Below are 17,895 nucleotides of genomic sequence, written 5' to 3' on the forward strand. Positions count from 1 at the left end.
CCCTCCCTCACCCCCACACATTCAGAGATTAGCAAGATTATCAGACTCATGATCTCATTCAAATGAATACTAGAAGGACTTGGCTATCTTTGCCACATGAGTTGGGGACTAAGATGACTTTTTATAGAGACCATCTTCTCCGGAAGACAGACGATGGGTTCATCTCACGCCCCAAGTATATGGACACCCACCTATCTCATGGTATCAAATGTGCTATTGGTTAGGTTCACACCTCATCGCAGTAGTTGGAGATAGAGATTGGCCGATACAGAGGTATACCTTCAGAGGAGAGATTATGCTAGGTTTTCCAGAGAGAGCAAGAGAGAGAGGAGCACTATATCAGCCAATGCATAACATACTATGAGATCCACAAGAATTTTCTTTTCTTATTTAGAGAGGGCTTTGGCCCCTTATGCTGCATCATGCATTACTATGATGAGAGGTGCTTAGATCTTTCTTGATGGAGATCTGTAGACTCAAGAGAATACTCTTAGGAGCAAAAGGCCTACAAACAGAGGATCCATACACAACCAAATCACTACTTTTAACAGAGGGGCTACTTCGGATGGCCCAACACAAGTTACCCATGTTAGGAAATAAGACGTAGCTAAATAGATAATTGAGTAGATTACTTAATGGAGAGAGACAGATTTACATACACGAGATTATAGAGTAGAGTAGAGTAGAGTAGAGTAGAGAGAGAGAGAGAGAGAGAGAGAGAGAGAGAGAGAGAGAGAGAGAGAGAGAGAGAGAGAGAGAGAGAGAGTGTACACACGATATACGTGGTTCACCCAATGTGGGCTACGTCCACGGGAAAGTAGCCAATCAATGGCTTTAGTGCTTCAAAACAAGAAGTAGTTTACAAAGGGATTATACCCTTAATGGAGCTCCCGCCTTGCTTCACTCTCACCACCTCACACTCACCTTGTTGCATCAACTTCACACACTATGAAATGTGTGTAGAAATGGCCTCCTTTTATAGGCCAAAAGGGTTGCCCTCTCTTATGAGAGGCAGCCATGTGTAGCCGCCCTTGTGTGAATAAGTCCAAATTGGACCCTCCAATCCGCCCATGTGTGGCCGCCCTTGTGTAGACAAATCTGCTTTTGAATTTAGCCATCGGCCACTAGCGGCCATTGACTTCCGACCAACGGCCAATGGCCATTGACTACCGGCCAACCGACCGATCGTGTTCTGACCACTTTCCAGCCGCCGTCCGGCCATAATATTCCGGCGAGGGAAAAAAAAGTCTCAGGGGGCTTCCGCCCCCGAGGCCCCTAAAGTTGCCCCTGATTTTTGGCCGTGAAAATTTTGGTTTCTGGCGAGTGATTTTCCTTCACACACGATGGCTTCTCCTCATAATGGGGACCTTACAAATGTGCGTTTTTACCACAGAAAATTACAAGGGGTAAATCAGGCTCCATACTTAACAATCTCTCACTTGGAGACTGATCTCCAAACCAAACCTGTGACTGCTTTCCATCCTGGCTTCTTATCCTTGAATGCCGATTGAAGATGAGCAAAAGCTCAAATTCTCATTGTTGACCACCTTTGTAAACACGTCTACCAGATTTTCACTTGTATGCACCTTTCCTAGCTTTAGCTGTCCCTCTTTCGCAAGAGTGCGTATGAAGTGATATCTCACGTCAATGTGCTTTGTCTTTGAATGAAAGGCTTAGTTCTTCGCAAGATGGATAGCGGTTTGGCTATCGCTGTACAAGACACAATTGTCTTGTTTGAATCCAAGCTCTTCTAAGAATCTGTGAAGCCACATAATTTCTTTGCTTGCCTCCGTCATTGCTACATACTCTGCTTCCGTGGTAGAAAGTGAGACCACTTTCTGCAGCTTTGAAGCCCAGCTTACTGCTGTGCCTCCAATCGTGAACACATAGCGAGTAGTGCTCCTTCGAGTATCTTTGTCACCTGCCATATCTGCATCAGCATACCCTTCTAGAAAAATATTAGTTCCTTCAAAATACAAAGCATTTGTTGTTGTCCCTTTTAGATACCTAAGTATCCACTTCACAGCTTGCCAATGCTCTTTACCTGGGTTGTCCATGAACCTACTCACAACTCCCACTGCATGTGCAATGTTTGGCCTTGTCCAGACCATAGCATACATTAGAGAACGTACCGCTGCAGCATATGGAACTTTAGACATATAGGCTATCTCCTCTTGTGTCTTTGGACACATATCCTTTGTTAGTTTAAAATGACCAGCCAAAGGTGTAGAAACTGGTTTTGCATTTTTCATTGCAAACCTTTCTAGTACCTTCTTGATGTAATCTTCTTGAGATAGATTTATTGTCTTCTTCGTCCTGTCCCTTGATATTTTCATACCAAGTATCCTCTTTGCAGCACCTAAATCTTTCATTGAAAAAGATTTAGACAACTCCTCTTTTAGGTCTTTGATGTCCTGCATGTTAGCACTTGCAATCAACATGTCATCAACATACAACATTAGGATGATGAATTTCCCATCTCCCAAATTCTTCGTGTAGATGTAGTGATCAGAGTTGCATCTTGTGAATCCATGATCCAACATCCATCGATCAAACTTCAAGTACCATTGTCTTTATGCTTGTTTTAAACCATACAAGCTCCTCTTTAATCTGCAAACCATTTTCTCCTTACCTTTTACTTCATACCCCTTTGGTTGAAGCATGTAGATTTCCTCCTCTAAGTCACCATGAGGGAATGCCGTATTTACATCCATTTGCTCGAGATTTAGATCATGAGCAGCCACAAGGCTTAAGACAAGCCTAATTGAGTTCATTTTTACAACAGGAGAAAACATTTCATTGAAGTCAATACTTTTCTTTTGAGAAAACCCTTTTACCACAAGCCTAGACTTGTACCTTTTCTTCCCACCTTCTTCTTCCTTCAGCTTGTACACCCATTTGTTTTGAAGTGCCCGCTTACCTTTAGGCAACTCAACCAACTCCCATGTTTGGTTGCGATGTAGTGAGTCCATCTCCACTTGCATGCTCTTCCTCCATTCTTCTTTGGATTCATGTTGCATAGCTTCTTCGTATGATTCCGGCTCTCTAGAATCTGAGATCAAGAGATGGTTGAAGGAAGGAACAAACCTTTCTGGAGTTCTACTTGCTCTTGTAGATCTTCGGGGAATAGGTTGAGGCTCCTGATTTGGTTGACGTTGTTTCACATTGTCACCGTTTGCAGTCCTTCAGTCTTCACCGTCCTCAAGCTCCATGTACTCATCACCTGTTTCTTTTGTTTGTTTTCTTTCCAGGTAATCTTTGTACATATTTTGTTTGTTAAAAATTACATCCCTACTCCTTAAAATTGTACCATCTTCAGGATTCCATAGGCGATACCCAATGTCACCTTCTCCATAGCCAATGAAGAAACACTTTTTGGACTTTGCATCTAGCTTTGATCTTAGGCTTCTATCTATGTGCATGAAAGCCTCACACCCAAACACTTTGAGAAATGCATAATTCACCGGTTCACCTGTCCATGCCTCTTCTGGAACTCCCCCATCCAATGCCGTTGAGGGTGATTGATTGATTAAGTACGCAGACGTACTTACAGCTTCCGCCCAAAGCTCAAGCGGTAGGCCTGCATGTAGCCGCATGCTTTGTGCTCGCTCCATGATTGTCCTGTTCATCCTTTTTGAAATCCCATTTTGTTGAGGTGTCCTTGGGGTTGTCCTTTGTCTTCGAATGCCATTGCTAGCACAAAAGCTTTCAAAAGCTTGGCTGCAATATTCGCCTCCATTGTCGGATCTGAGGCATTTAACCTTGGTACCCGTTTCATTCTCCACAAAGGCTTTCCACCTTTGAAATATGGAAAATACATCGGATTTATTCTTCATGACATAAACCCATGTTTTTCTAGTCGCATCGTCTATGAATGTTACATAGTACAATGAGCCACCAAGTGATGGTGTACTTGCAGGACCCCAAACATCAGAATGAACCAACTCACGTTTTTTATTTTTTCTTTCATTTCTTGATTTTTGAAATTTTACCCTCTTTTGTTTACCATAAACACAATCTTCACAGAACTCTAAGTCCACTTCTTTCAAACCTGGTAGAAGCTTCTTTGTTTGAAGGATTTGCATTCCTTTGGCACTCATATGCCCAAGTCGGTAGTGCCACACCGCACTGTCAACTTCTGTAATTGCTGCACAAGATGAAGGTTGCGTGCTAACAGTACACAAGTAAAGTGTATCGACTTTTTCTCCCTTGGCAACCACCAAAGATCCCTTTGAGATCTTCCACCGTTTGTTTCCGAATGCAATGTTGTGACCTTCATCGTCCAATTGTCCTGTAGAGATCAAATTTTTGCAAAGAGAAGGAACATGCCTAACATCTTTAAGCTTCCATTCATTTCCATTAGCAGTTTTGACAGAAACTGTACCTTTGCCGACAATCTCACAAGCTTCATCATCTCCCAAGTATACATACCCAAAATTACCTTTGGTGTAGTCTTGGAAATGTTGCTTGTGTGGTGTCGCATGGAATGAAGCCCCGGAATCTACTATTCAGGAATTAGACACATTGTCTAATGAGAGAATTAGAGCATCTTGCTCTACTTTACCTGCCACATTGGCCTCCGATGTTGGCTTGTTGTCTTGAGACTCTGTCTCCTTCTTCTTCTTGGACCAGCAATCCTTCTTGACGTGGCCCTTCTTGCCGCAGTTCCAACATTCAAGAACTGACTTTGTGCGTGACTTGCTCCGCCTTGAGCGATCACGACCCTTTTGGTTTTTGAACCTCTCCTTAGGCCTTCCTCTTGTTTCCACTGACAATGCAGCACTTGATGATTCTCCTGTGCTTCTCCTTCGTATTTCCTCGCTTAGGAGAACACCCACAACATCATCAAACTTAAGAGTGTTTGTGCCAGAAATAGAATTACTTACAGCCATCACAAGGCTGTCCCAACTATCCGGTAGAGATGATAGTATAAGGAGAGCTCGCACTTCGTCATCGAAATTGATTTTCATGGATCGAAGTTGACTTATGTTTGTGTTAAAGTCATTTAGGTGTTCTGAAAACTGAACCATTCTCTGCCATCTTTAGATTGAACAAGCGCTTCATAAGAAATACCTTATTGGATGCCGATGGTTTCTCGTAGAAGTCGTCAAGTGACTTCATCATGTCCTCCGTGGTCTTCTTCTTCGAAACATTGAAGGTCACCGTTGACGCCAAGCTTAACCGGATTGTTCCCAGGGCCTTTCGATCAAGGACAATCCATGCTTTATCTGCCATCGTTGCGGGCTTCTTTGCAAGACCGCCTAGTGGCAAATAGAGGTCCTTTTGGTAGAGATAGTCTTCAATTTGCATCTTCCAATGTTGGTAGTTTTTGCCGTTGAACTTCTCAATCTTGAGCTTCCCTTCCTCCACCATAACTCCCACTTGATTCAAGGAATCCTTTCCTTGAGATAATTTAGCTACGAGCAAACCTTGCTCTGATACCAGTTGTTAGGAAATAAGACGTAGCTAAATAGATAATTGAGTAGATTACTTAATGGAGAGAGACAGATTTACACACACGAGATTATAGAGTAGAGAGAGAGAGAGAGAGAGAGAGAGAGAGAGAGAGAGAGAGAGAGAGAGAGAGAGAGAGAGAGAGAGAGAGAGAGAGAGAGAGAGTACACACGATATACGTGGTTCACCCAATGTGGGCTACGTCCACGGGAAAGCAGCTACTCAATGGCTTTAGTACTTCAAAACAAGTAGTTTACAAAGGGATTATACCCTTAATGGAGCTCCCGCCTTGCTTCACTCTCACCACCTCACACTCACCTTGTTGCATCAACTTCACACACTATGAGATGTGTGTAGAAATGGCCTCATTTTATAGGCCAAAAGGGTTGCCCTCTCTTATGAGAGGCAGCCATGTGTAGCCGCCCTTGTGTGAATAAATCCAAATCGAACCCTCCAATCCGCCCATGTGTGGCCGCCCTTGTGTAGACAAATCCGCTTTTGAATTCGGCCACCGGCTATTGACTTCCGACCACCGGCCAATCGACCGGTCGTTTTTTGACCACTTTCTGGCCGCCGTCCGGCCATAATATTCCGGCGAGGGAAAAAAAAGTCTCAGGCGGCTTCCGCCCCCGAGGCCCCTAAAGTTGCCCTTGATTTTTGGCCATGAAAATTTTGGTTTCCGGCGAGTGATTTTCCTTCACGCACGATGGATTCTCCTCATAGTGGGAGCCTTACAAATGTGCGTTTTTACCACAGAAAGTTACAAGGGGTAAATCAGGCTCCATACTTAACAACCCAATCACACCCTCATCAGGGGGTTCTTCTTAATCGAGCCATCCAACTTGGCTACTAACAACACCTGACGATGTGAGGATCTTCACACCGTAGATGAGTTCTACATCAGAGGCTATAGACCATCATTGAGAGACATCAAGCACATCCCCTTGAGAGATGACCATGGAGGAGACTGGCTGCTAATGAAGCCCGACGATGTGAGGATCTTCACACCATAGATGAGGTCTACATAGGAGGCTACAGACATCATTGAGCAACATCGAGCACGTCCCCTTGAGAGATGACCATGGAGGACACTGAGGCCATACTATAGAGACCTATGAGAGAGATCATGGGATGATCACCATTGTCTACTTCCCTCGAGCTGTGCACACCATTAGCCCTCATGTGAATGTACCCACTCCCCATATGTTTTGAGCTGATGTAGTATGTGATGAGGACATTGATGATGATGAGGATATAGGATAGGCTTGCATACATGGCCACTCTAGGCACCCTCATTTATTTTTATCTTTATTTTCCATTGACACTATAAAGAGTCAGACATGGTTGTAACCTTTTGTTCTCATAGGTCATTTTGGCCTTTTGAAGACGTTAATATAACATCTCTCTCTACCTCTCTCTCTATAACATTTCACTTAATTCATCTCTCTCTCCATTTAATATAACAGTTCACTTCATTCATCTATGTGTGTGTGTGTGTGTGTGTGTGTGTACATGGTCACTGAAGAGATATGGAGAGGGAGAGACCTTGTGGGGGCAAGGAGCAGGAGCAAAGGAGAGAAATAAGTTTAGGGTAGCAAGCCACGTAGGGGGTAGGGTCTCCGTGTAGGAGAAATGCTTCTGCTCAAATGCCACGGGGGCAAAAATGGCTCTCGCAACAAATTTGGTTTTTTTTAAAAATTTTGACATTCCTTATGTGACACACAATAGTTTGTAAATGTCACTATGAGCATCACATCATGCGATGCTCTAAGAGACACTCTAAGTGATGCTAGGAGTGACACTTTTATTATTATTTTGGGCAAATTCATGGGTGTTGCTTAAGTGACACTTGTAAATTTTCCAATCGTTCCCTACTTACTAAGAGGCCTTGTAGTGATGTAAGTGTAGATTAGCAAAGGAATCATACTGTGTGTGTGTGTGTGTGTGTGTGTGTGTGTGTGTGTGTGTGTGTGAGTGAGTGAGAGAGAGAGAGAGAGAGAGAGAGAGAGAGAGAGAGAGAGAGAGAGAGAGAGAGAGAGAGAGAGAGAGAGAGAGAGAGAGAGAGAGAGAGAGAGAGAGAGAACCATGGGTTGTACATACATTAGGCAGGTTAAGAGATTTGAAAGGGCATGGAAAGACCCATAGTGATGAGGCCTTGCACTAACTGGGAAGCAATGAATGAGGATGACACCTACACATCTACCAACAAAATAGCCTTCAAGGTCCATTGAGAGAACCTTAAGATGGTGATTGTTTCTAGTGCTCATCCAGAAAATTTCCAAACAACAATCAAATTTTATGACTGTGATGGACACATGGTCTCCTACTGTACACTAGGCAAACGTGAGAATGGGTGTCTCCTATACAAACATATCTCGCAGCTACTCTTGTGCCCAAATCTTTGCTTGAATTTTTTTGCATCCATAAGAGGGTCCTTTAATGCCCAAAAGGTCACAAAGCCAGGATCTATACAAGCTAAATCAAGACAAGGGTGTTGGGCTGGTGTGTAAGGGTGCATTCTAGAGCCACTCTCATAGGATCATGTCTCTTGAATTAAGTACTAACATCACATATAATTAGAATGAATAGATATTCTTCTAGAAATTAGTGAACTGCTTGTAATTGGATGAATAGACAAACATATAGGCCCAAAGAATAGAGAACTATGAAGATGACTATCTCAAAGCACTTGGCTCCCCCTCCCTATTCCTCCCAAGGCCCTCAATTGGGTTTTTCCCTTGAAATGAGGCAACATCACCTTGCCTTGACAAAGTGCCTAGCCCTCGACTATCTACCTTCCCTCCAATTGACCAGTTGTCATAACTACTAACAAAAAATTTCTTAGCCTCACTCATGCCTCTATTGTGCTAGTAGCTAACTTCAATAACTTCCTTTATGAACCTTTGCAAACTTTGTTGAATAACACATTCAAGCCTCTCAAATAAATTTACCTTTCACCAATTGATACATTAGAGCCTCTGATCACGAGTACATAGGCTCCAACTAGCTAGTTGAATTGAGGTCTGTAGGTGTGAGTGCTGACATGGCGAGCAATTTTTTGTGCTCAAACCATGTTTGGTTGTCCGGTGTAGCCCAAGGCTCACCCTTCCCATCAAGCTTGCTCCATGCTCTACATTCTCTTCTTGCATGCTTGTGTCCTTGCTGACATTTTCTTGACCTTTGATCCTTCGGCAGGCAACCCTGTTGTGCTCAAAATCAATGCGATGGCAGCCAGTTACCATCTTCCTCCTCCTTGTCAATTGGCTGGCCACACCAATTGATGTGCAAGAGCTATCTCAAAAGTGTGTATCATGAAAGCAATGAAATGAGAAACATCTAAATCCTCATAAAGGCATCTTGAGTGAATGTGGTCCCAATATCCTAATAGCAACAGAAACCATGCTAAAGCGATTGGCATGTTAGGCACACCCAAGTAAGGCTAATTTCTTTTGATTCTCTTAGCATCTCCTTATGGATTAATTTGATTATGGAATATAGGGCCTATTATCACTCAAACCATTGCTACTCTTCTTTAATATTTGCACCATCATTGCTTGGAATCGTGCATTGCACTGCAAGATCTCTTTGTACTATGGTTGTAGGTGTTAGTGCCTGATGTGTCATGGTACTTACCTTTTTTATTGTAACTAAGGTCTTAGTTTTAAACCTTAGGGGCATGTTTACAGAAGTGCCTAATGCCTAGGTAGTTTAAAAATACCTGAGTTGTCTCATGGCATGTAGCAATTTTTGGTGTAACCAACGGGCAGTTTGTAGTTGGGTTTCTTGCAGTCGTACTACTGTTTTGGTTCAGTAATCTAATGATGATGATGAATACACAGTGAAGAAATACCTTCTTTCTCTCAATCATGATTTCTATTGTTCATATGCTTTGCAGTTCTGTAACTAAATGTGTAGTCTCCTATAGTCATTTCCCTTTATACTGCATGTTTCTTGTACTAAATATCTGTTAGGGTTGTGAGCCCTAACACTTTGGAGATCCTACAATTGTTTTGAATTCAGTGTGAACCATATGGTATTTAGGAAGACAATAAATTATTGACATGTTGGTTGACATAGACCACCTGAGGGAATTCTCAAATTGGGTAACCCCGCAGGAAGCGTCTAAGGAATATGCAACAAAGTTCTTGGAGAAGTGCTTCCCAAAGATGCCAGGGAAAATCAAAATTGCAATTGGTGACAAGGTAGTTACATCATTTTTACCTTTTGGTGCCTGCAATTGGCCTTCACATTTCACTTGTATGAAAGGAAAGTGTTGGTACAACACTTAAGACAGAAGAGAAGAAGTAATGCATGAGTGAGCCAGGGCAAAGGTTGAATGTACCACAACATTCATATGGTACAAGGTTTAGATTAAGGAGAGAATTTTCTATGAGGGGAAGAGAGGAAGAAGAGTATGGTAGTGATGACCAAGAACAACATGTAAGGGGAGTTGCTGCAAGAGTTGAAATTGTTGGAGTGGGGAGTAACTACAAGGACTTGAACACAGGCTACAGGAGACACCACCTATAAACCAAGAAGGCCAACAAACAACTCCTCCCATAGCAGAACCACTCTTGGGACTATCGGTTAATGTATTGCTAACCGGAAACTCTTAGGGACAAGAAGATAGTTGCAGTTTATACCATCAAGGACACCTAACTTATCTTTCAATCCACATATCTTTCCTGTGAAGTCTTTGTGCAATTCATCCCAGCTTCTGTGAAAATTTTGTGCAGTTTGTTGCAGAATCAGTTACAGTCCAATTTAGGCAATTACAGTCTGCTATTGCAGGAAGTTTTCAGTTTTTGAAAGTATGCATTTTATACAATACATGGTTTAATGCAGCCTTTTGAAGGTTATTTCAGTAAGCGGTTATTATTGTTCTCTATTGCTTTGATCTTTGATTTATGTTGGCAAAGAAGAAGAAGAAAAAGTGCGCTATTTGTCAAACAGATGGGCACTGTGAAAAGCGATGTCCTTAATGTGTAAGCCTTGTCAGAAAGAGGATGTTTGTGTCAAGTATTGCATGCCAAAATTGTGCAGGGAGTTTTATCAAATTATGCAGATTTTTTGGGATGCATCATGTCATCAGGACATGTGTGATGCTCAAGAGGATCTAGATTGGTTTTTTAATTTTCTTGATGATGCACAAAAGTGGCATAATAGTGGAATTGGTAAGAAGAGGAAGTCATGCTCAACCGTAAGGTGGATATCAATGTTGCAAGAAGCGATTGAAGGTCTTTCAGAGAAGTATGAAGATGGTTTGATGATTATCTTAGTGATGGTGATGTCCAATTGTCTTTTTATCAACATATAAGTGGTTTTAACATAAAACAACTTCAAGTTGTCAGTTATCAATTACCAAAAGTTTTTCAAGCATATGCAGTTTCAAAGCCTGAATTTGATTTCTAAGCACTTGAAGTTTTTCAACCTGATTTTGATGTTCTTGAATATTGTAGGAGTGGATGCGTGTGGTGCATGAGAGGAAGGAGAGAAAGGGGGAAGGGGATGAAGCAGACACATCAAAGTTTGGATTAGTGGAGTAGAAAGTGAGAGTTGTAGTCAACTTTCACTTTCTCTCCCTATATTTATTAGAGATAAAAGTAATGATAGGGGTGGTTCCCATGGCCACCTGGCCTACACCCTTACAACCTCCCATTGAAGGTCAGGGTGGCCAATAGTGGTGTCAGTATAGTTAGTCTACACAAAGGTGATAAAGAATTTCCTAGGCTTCATCCTACACCAATAAGCTCTATGCAATGTGTAAAATGCTCCGAGGCTAGGCTCGAGAGCATCTGCGGGTTGTCGTTTGTCAGTGTGAACCTTGGCAAGCTCAATGCGCTTGCCAACCAATACATCTCAAATGACATGGTATTTGAACTCTATGTATTTCAAATTTTAGTGAAACACAAGATTCTTTGCCAAAGCAATGACTCTGACTATCATAATGCAATACTAGATTCTCATGAATGCCTAAATCTCCCACTAGACAAGCAAACCATATGGTTTCCTTGCTGGCATTAGATGCAACAACATACTCTACCTCAATGGTAGATAAAGACGTGTAGTCTTGGAGACGTGTAGTCTTGGAGACACCACCTATAAACCAAGAAGGCCAACAAACAACTCCTCCCATAGCAGAACCACTCTTGGGACTATCGGTTAATGTATTGCTAACCGGAAACTCTTAGGGACAAGAAGATAGTTGCAGTTTATACCATCAAGGACACCTAACTTATCTTTCAATCCACATATCTTTCCTGTGAAGTCTTTGTGCAATTCATCCCAGCTTCTGTGAAAATTTTGTGCAGTTTGTTGCAGAATCAGTTACAGTCCAATTTAGGCAATTACAGTCTGCTATTGCAGGAAGTTTTCAGTTTTTGAAAGTATGCATTTTATACAATACATGGTTTAATGCAGCCTTTTGAAGGTTATTTCAGTAAGCGGTTATTATTGTTCTCTATTGCTTTGATCTTTGATTTATGTTGGCAAAGAAGAAGAAGAAAAAGTGCGCTATTTGTCAAACAGATGGGCACTGTGAAAAGCGATGTCCTTAATGTGTAAGCCTTGTCAGAAAGAGGATGTTTGTGTCAAGTATTGCATGCCAAAATTGTGCAGGGAGTTTTATCAAATTATGCAGATTTTTTGGGATGCATCATGTCATCAGGACATGTGTGATGCTCAAGAGGATCTAGATTGGTTTTTTAATTTTCTTGATGATGCACAAAAGTGGCATAATAGTGGAATTGGTAAGAAGAGGAAGTCATGCTCAACCGTAAGGTGGATATCAATGTTGCAAGAAGCGATTGAAGGTCTTTCAGAGAAGTATGAAGATGGTTTGATGATTATCTTAGTGATGGTGATGTCCAATTGTCTTTTTATCAACATATAAGTGGTTTTAACATAAAACAACTTCAAGTTGTCAGTTATCAATTACCAAAAGTTTTTCAAGCATATGCAGTTTCAAAGCCTGAATTTGATTTCTAAGCACTTGAAGTTTTTCAACCTGATTTTGATGTTCTTGAATATTGTAGGAGTGGATGCGTGTGGTGCATGAGAGGAAGGAGAGAAAGGGGGAAGGGGATGAAGCAGACACATCAAAGTTTGGATTAGTGGAGTAGAAAGTGAGAGTTGTAGTCAACTTTCACTTTCTCTCCCTATATTTATTAGAGATAAAAGTAATGATAGGGGTGGTTCCCATGGCCACCTGGCCTACACCCTTACAACCTCCCATTGAAGGTCAGGGTGGCCAATAGTGGTGTCAGTATAGTTAGTCTACACAAAGGTGATAAAGAATTTCCTAGGCTTCATCCTACACCAATAAGCTCTATGCAATGTGTAAAATGCTCCGAGGCTAGGCTCGAGAGCATCTGCGGGTTGTCGTTTGTCAGTGTGAACCTTGGCAAGCTCAATGCGCTTGCCAACCAATACATCTCAAATGACATGGTATTTGAACTCTATGTATTTCAAATTTTAGTGAAACACAAGATTCTTTGCCAAAGCAATGACTCTGACTATCATAATGCAATACTAGATTCTCATGAATGCCTAAATCTCCCACTAGACAAGCAAACCATATGGTTTCCTTGCTGGCATTAGATGCAACAACATACTCTACCTCAATGGTAGATAAAGACGTGTAGTCTTGGAGACGTGTAGTCTTGGAGACACCACCTATAAACCAAGAAGGCCAACAAACAACTCCTCCCATAGCAGAACCACTCTTGGGACTATCGGTTAATGTATTGCTAACCGGAAACTCTTAGGGACAAGAAGATAGTTGCAGTTTATACCATCAAGGACACCTAACTTATCTTTCAATCCACATATCTTTCCTGTGAAGTCTTTGTGCAATTCATCCCAGCTTCTGTGAAAATTTTGTGCAGTTTGTTGCAGAATCAGTTACAGTCCAATTTAGGCAATTACAGTCTGCTATTGCAGGAAGTTTTCAGTTTTTGAAAGTATGCATTTTATACAATACATGGTTTAATGCAGCCTTTTGAAGGTTATTTCAGTAAGCGGTTATTATTGTTCTCTATTGCTTTGATCTTTGATTTATGTTGGCAAAGAAGAAGAAGAAAAAGTGCGCTATTTGTCAAACAGATGGGCACTGTGAAAAGCGATGTCCTTAATGTGTAAGCCTTGTCAGAAAGAGGATGTTTGTGTCAAGTATTGCATGCCAAAATTGTGCAGGGAGTTTTATCAAATTATGCAGATTTTTTGGGATGCATCATGTCATCAGGACATGTGTGATGCTCAAGAGGATCTAGATTGGTTTTTTAATTTTCTTGATGATGCACAAAAGTGGCATAATAGTGGAATTGGTAAGAAGAGGAAGTCATGCTCAACCGTAAGGTGGATATCAATGTTGCAAGAAGCGATTGAAGGTCTTTCAGAGAAGTATGAAGATGGTTTGATGATTATCTTAGTGATGGTGATGTCCAATTGTCTTTTTATCAACATATAAGTGGTTTTAACATAAAACAACTTCAAGTTGTCAGTTATCAATTACCAAAAGTTTTTCAAGCATATGCAGTTTCAAAGCCTGAATTTGATTTCTAAGCACTTGAAGTTTTTCAACCTGATTTTGATGTTCTTGAATATTGTAGGAGTGGATGCGTGTGGTGCATGAGAGGAAGGAGAGAAAGGGGGAAGGGGATGAAGCAGACACATCAAAGTTTGGATTAGTGGAGTAGAAAGTGAGAGTTGTAGTCAACTTTCACTTTCTCTCCCTATATTTATTAGAGATAAAAGTAATGATAGGGGTGGTTCCCATGGCCACCTGGCCTACACCCTTACAACCTCCCATTGAAGGTCAGGGTGGCCAATAGTGGTGTCAGTATAGTTAGTCTACACAAAGGTGATAAAGAATTTCCTAGGCTTCATCCTACACCAATAAGCTCTATGCAATGTGTAAAATGCTCCGAGGCTAGGCTCGAGAGCATCTGCGGGTTGTCGTTTGTCAGTGTGAACCTTGGCAAGCTCAATGCGCTTGCCAACCAATACATCTCAAATGACATGGTATTTGAACTCTATGTATTTCAAATTTTAGTGAAACACAAGATTCTTTGCCAAAGCAATGACTCTGACTATCATAATGCAATACTAGATTCTCATGAATGCCTAAATCTCCCACTAGACAAGCAAACCATATGGTTTCCTTGCTGGCATTAGATGCAACAACATACTCTACCTCAATGGTAGATAAAGACGTGTAGTCTTGGAGACACTATCTCCAAATGATAGCCGCTCCAACAAACATGAACACATAGGCATATGTGGATCTTCTATTATCCACACAACCCGCATAATCTGCATCCGTGTAACCCACAATATATGCATCACTGTTCGATGCATCACTGTTCCCAAAGCGCAAACACTTTCTAGCTGTACCCTTTAGGTATCTGAGAATTTTCTTCACTGCTTCCCAATGCTTCTTGCCAAGGTTTGACATGTACATACTAACCACTCCCACTGCATCTGCAATGTCTGGACTTGTGGCTACCATAGCGTACATCAAACTACCAACTGCTGAAGAATATGGCACTTTCGCCATTTTCTCTTTCTCAGCATCTGTCTTGAGAGAATCTTCCCTGATAAGTTTTAAGTATGCTTGCATTGGGGTACTCAATAACTTCCCACCCTGAATACTAAAACATTACAAGACCTTGTGGATGTACTTTTCTTGAGACAATTCAAGAATTCCACATTGCTTGTCTCTCTTGATGCGCATACCAAGAAAGTGATTGACATTTCCCAAGTCTTTCATGGAAAAGTGAGTGCTTAGCATCTCTTTCAACTGATTGATTTCATCTATTGATTTCCCTATAATGAGCATATCATCTACATACAAGATCAAGATGATTAAAGAACCACTGTTTAACTTTCTTGTGTATAAGCAGTGATCCTCTTCACTCCTTATGTAACCCTGAGACTGCATGAATTTATTGAACTTTTGGTACCACTACCTTGAACCTTTCTTGAGGCCATAGAGTGCCTTTTTAAGTCTACAAACCAATTCTTCCCTCATTGGATTTTGAGTTTCACATACGAAACTCTTTGGCTATTTCATGTAGACGTCTTCATCTAGATCCCCGTGAAGAAATACTGTTTTCACGTCCATTTGGACAAGTTCCATGTCTTGGATAACAACCAAGCCAAGCACGGTGCAAAGTGTAGTCATCTTGACTAGTGGAGATAAAATCTCGTCAAAATCCACACCTTTTTGCTGCTTGAAGGGCCCTTGGCAACTAGACGAGCCTTGTACTTAGACTCGAGATCTTTTGCTATATACTTCTTCTTGTATACCCACTTGCAAGGTAAAGCATGTTTTCCCTATGGTAGTTCGACCAAATCCTATGTGTCATTAGCCAAAATCAAATTGTATTCTAATTGCATAGCCTTCTCCCACTTAACGCTATCATCCATCTAGCTTCTTTATAGCAGGGTCGCTCCCTAGCGTCAGTGACCAAAATGTGGTGTATAATTGGCTATGGATGCATGTGCTACTCTCATAGGGCGTCTCAGTGCCTGGCTACTGGGCTCTGCTATCTCTGGAGAAATACTAGTATCTTGCACTTGAGGATTAAGTGCATCATTACTAAACTGAGTTGTTCAAAGGCTACATTCTCAAATCGAATGCGTATGTACTCAATTTCTTTGATGGGCTTCTTGTGCATCTTTGATACAATTAAAATCACATGTGAGCTGTGAATGACTTTGTGGGATTTTGGGTGCTAGACATGATAGCCCATTGTCCATCTGCACCATAGCCAATAAAAATGCATTTGTGTGACTTGGGATCTAACTTGCGATGAAGTTCTTTGGGCACATGTGCATATGCCTCACATCCAAATAGACATAAATGCTCATAGCTTGGCATTTTCCCAGTCCACAATTCCTCTGGAATCTTGAAATTCAAAGGAGAGGTAGGTGACCTATTGATGATGTGCACTGCTATTAGAATAGCTTCCCCCCAAAATTTTGGAGTAAGTTTTACCATAGAAATCATAGGGATAACTCACTCTTGAATCGTGAGAATTTTTCTTTCAGCTATCCCATTTTGAGCAGGTGTGTACAAAGTAGTAAATTGCCTACAAATGCCTCTTTGATTGCAAAAATCCTTGAACTCCGTGGAGATATATTCTCCACCATTGTCTGTGTAAAAAGCTTTGAGCTTTTTCTGTGATTGGTTCTCAACCATGGCGAGGAATTTCTGGAACATAGAAAAGAACTCTTCCTTACGTTTAAGGAGATACATCCACACCTTTATGATAGAATCATCTATGAACGTAAGAAAGTAGTTTACCCCCCCTAGAGTCTTATGTGGCATTGGACCACATGAATCACATTGCATTAAATCTAGGGGTTTGCCTAGTTTCTTGCTCAATGGCAAAGATGTCAACCTAGTATGTTTGCCGTATAGACAATGCTCACACAATGAAAAATTTGTGTAATCTAGCATGGGTAAGTAGCCAAAATGTTGAGGTGTTTTCATTCCCTTCTCGCTAATATGCCCTAGTCGCTATGCCACAACTCAGTATATGGCAGCTCGACAATCAGCACCCACATTGATCAGCCCCTAGTCCAACCTTCATTGAGCCTCCCCTAAGTTTGCAGCCCTTTGCATAGCATGGTGACAAGGTAGGCGTACAAAGAGAGACCCTGCAAAATTCAAAGAGATTGCCTTGAGTCCATGGCATTGTATTGAGGCCAACTGTTGTGAGATCCGTCTTACTTCGTGACTGCGAGAGCTAGCTGTATTCGTTGTCCTCATCCTCTTTCTAATTGTAATCAGCCAATCTATTGACTTGAGCATGGAGGTATCAGAAGATGTGCTTGTATTACTACTAGTAATGGTTATAGTGCTATTACTGATGGCGGCAACAATATTAGACACATTGTTTGTTGTTTTCCACTCTCAATACTAGTAGCACGGCCTACAGGCTAATAATGTAGGTAGCTCCATGGAGACTGGTAACAACCCTTTCAGTACCTCATCCATACCTCGATCTTGAAAAGCCCGCAACCCAGAGGGTCCGGGAGTCACAAGGCAAGCCCCAAAGACAATACAATTTTGATTAAAAGTATGACTACCAATCGACCAGTAAAAAGGGGGCCGACCAGTAAAAAGAGGGCCAATGCCCGATTATGCTAAGCTTGTTTTATGAATCTACTCCTCATTTGTATTGCATAAAATATTTTTGGACTGCACACCAGGTCTTGATGCTCTAACCCGTCTCTACCTCATACCCAACACACAAGAACCATGCTGAGAGATGGCTCATTGGGTTGCAATGTGGACTTAGAAACCAAGCAATACAATTGGCTCCACAACACTTGTACCTGCATATATAAATATAAAGAGGAACCTCAGCCGAGTGTTGCAATGCTTGAACACAGGAAAGAAGCTGGACTTGTCATGCCTTCAAATCATCCAAC

This window comes from Adiantum capillus-veneris, chromosome 13, assembly GCF_014529385.1.
Source record: "Adiantum capillus-veneris isolate H3 chromosome 13, ASM1452938v2, whole genome shotgun sequence".
Classification (NCBI taxonomy): Eukaryota; Viridiplantae; Streptophyta; class Polypodiopsida; order Polypodiales; family Pteridaceae; genus Adiantum; species Adiantum capillus-veneris.